The sequence below is a fragment of the Ambystoma mexicanum genome, chromosome 1q (genome assembly GCF_040938575.1).
Source record: "Ambystoma mexicanum isolate Mex_15411 chromosome 1q, UKY_AmexF1_1, whole genome shotgun sequence".
Classification (NCBI taxonomy): domain Eukaryota; kingdom Metazoa; phylum Chordata; class Amphibia; order Caudata; family Ambystomatidae; genus Ambystoma; species Ambystoma mexicanum.
The window spans coordinates 230,349,343-230,351,866 of record NC_090922.1 but is presented as its reverse complement, the minus strand read 5'-3'; the positions used below and the strand labels follow the sequence as shown (position 1 = coordinate 230,351,866).

General features: G+C 44.0%; 1 non-coding gene across 1 annotated transcript; it reads left to right on the top strand.

The window, feature by feature from the left end:
- LOC138565357 (U6 spliceosomal RNA) lies at window positions 1-107 on the top strand. Its single transcript, XR_011301245.1, has one exon. It is a non-coding gene; the product is annotated as a U6 spliceosomal RNA (small nuclear RNA).
- The last annotated feature ends 2,417 nt before the right edge of the window (window positions 108-2,524 follow it).

Here is a 2,524-nt window from a genome sequence, read left to right as displayed (position 1 = left end):
GCTTGCTTCTGCAACACATGTACTAATATTGGAATGATAATGGGAAATTTAAATCGGCCCCTGCTCTAAAGGATGACACGCACATTCGTAAAGCATTCACTATTTTTGGAACATGACTGGACAGAAACTTTCTTAATTTGCAAGTGTTGATTTTTTAATAGATCTTTCTTTATTGAAGATTGAAATTGTATGTTCATTCATATTACACGACAACACAATGCATTTTGCGCCAAATTCAACACTAATGCCTCAGGAGCCTTTTACTTGTGAGTCCTCTTGACTGAATGAACAGCCCCGTCCCCTTCAATTTCTTGACTTGTACTTTTACAAGTGGCACGCTTCTTTTGTTTTTTTTTATCCCATTCTACCAAACTCAGTATTATCACTTTCCCCCTTGTTGTGCACTCCAGCGTAAACTGCTTTAAGGTGCTATTTGCAAATATCGCTCTGAACTACAGCTTTACTTGCTTCTGGGCCTTAATCTTTAAATGGGGCTGAGCAGAGTACTCCGGGTTTGGCTGCTTTTAGTTGGTTGATTTCTTTTTTGATTTCTGTAACTTTCAAACAGTCCCATTGTGAAATACCATTGCCACAATGTGCTGCAGTGCATGAAAACTTAAAATTAATGGTAGGGAGAGGGAGAGGGGCTGGGGGGAAGAGAGAGTGCGGGAGGGTGGGAGGGAGCGAGGGAAGGAGACAGGGAGGAGAGAGAGAGAAAACAAAGAAAATATGGTATTTGGGGGCTATGTATTTGCATGGAAAAGATTTTAGCCTTTTAATCAAGTGGAAAGGGGCTCTGTGGTTGGTATCTCAGCCTGTTGATGCTTTGTTGAGTTGCTTGGAACATGCAAGGAAGGAGACCTGAAGCACTCCCGACCAGGTTGCATGTCTCCAAGTTACTGAAATCCAACAGACCTCCTCCCTGTGCCACAAACTTCTGGGCACTGAGCTCTGCAGTTGTTCCCCACAGGTCGCCAAGTGTCCCAGATTTACTTTCTCAGAGTTGCTAGTTACTGCTACCCCACCTCGACCACTATATTTTGCCCAGATACTTGCTACTGTGGAGTAAGCAGGGGTAAGAAAGAGAGCGAGGGGGTTTGCCTATGCAAATCATCTGCCAGGATCCTACCTGGGAGGTCATTCCATCTCACCAGCTGACACCTGGGCAGCGGCAGGTAATTTGGAGAACAGATATATACGGACAGGCCACAAAGCAAAGGCTGAGCTGTTGATTGAGGATCCCTTTTGCCATGTCTCCCCAAGTTACAGAGGTCCAGAAAATTCCACCCTCAGCTCTCATAGAGAGGTCCTTGGCCGATCGTGGCCGATCAGAGGAGGGAAGTGTCGGAGGTGACTGCACACTGCCTCACCTTCACTGCTTTCTACAGTGGTAATGCTTTTGCAGAAGGGGCCTGTACAAGTGATTTTGTTCTGCGCTGTGGGAAAGTGACATTTATCCACTGACATTAACCAAACTACTTGCGCTGTTCAACGCACATGCATGCAGAGAAATAATGTTATGTTTTTTGGGGAAGATCTAGAGGGTCCTGCTGATGATTCTTTTAAGCTGTCTGCTACTCTTGCTTTTACATAGAGTCTTCCCTGCCCAGGAATGTTTAAGGTATACTGTATGTCCCTCTCTTACAATGAAAACTCTGTTGAAAGCACAGAGGTACATAGGAATGGATCTGTTAAGAAATGAGACAAAAAGCCTGGAAAATGTAGAAACAGGTAGTATTTGGATTTAGCACATTTGACTGTGAGTTAGTTTATTGTATCAGTTGACCCACTGACCCCCTTACCTTTTGTGTAATACTTTTGCTCTCAGTGGGGTTGCCCAAAGTTCCCTTCTTAAAGCGGCTTTCTTATAAAAAAATCCTAGACCTGCTTTTTGTGGCACACATGCCTCATATCCCGTTGCAGTTGATAAAGTCACATCATCTCCCACCAGTACAAGCTGTAAAAGATTTCCAGGGCTTATCCAAGCAAACTAGACGTGGGTCGAAGGTTGAGCAATCCTTAAATCAGCAGCAAAGTTAAAATTGAAATCAGCCTCAGAATCCTTTATAGGATGGTCCAACATCTGTTGCTTACAGGGCTCAATCGGACAGCCTCTGGTGCTGACTCCTTAAGCCACCTCCTGTTTTTGCCTTGTCCTTGATACAGCCATGGGCCCACATACACTCAGAGGTACCGAGTTTTTCTCATGTCTATTGGGTCTATTGTGATGCTCTCAGGCTTGTATGACCCAGCCATTGTGATGGGGAGGGGGTTTTCATTTTGCAAGCACCCTGGACCATTAATCTTTATATCTTTAAATATAATTGGCATTAAACTAAAACCCTTTAGGGCCAGATCAATACAGCAGCAAAGAATGCTTATTCGTTGTTGTTTGCCTCTTCATTTCATACCACCCGATATCTAAATGGTGTTTGGACTTTCTGCCCTCTGAAATAAGGACATTTGGTATGGCAAACCTTTGACCAGAGGTCCTAATCAATGGTTTGATTGACTCTCCCTTTGC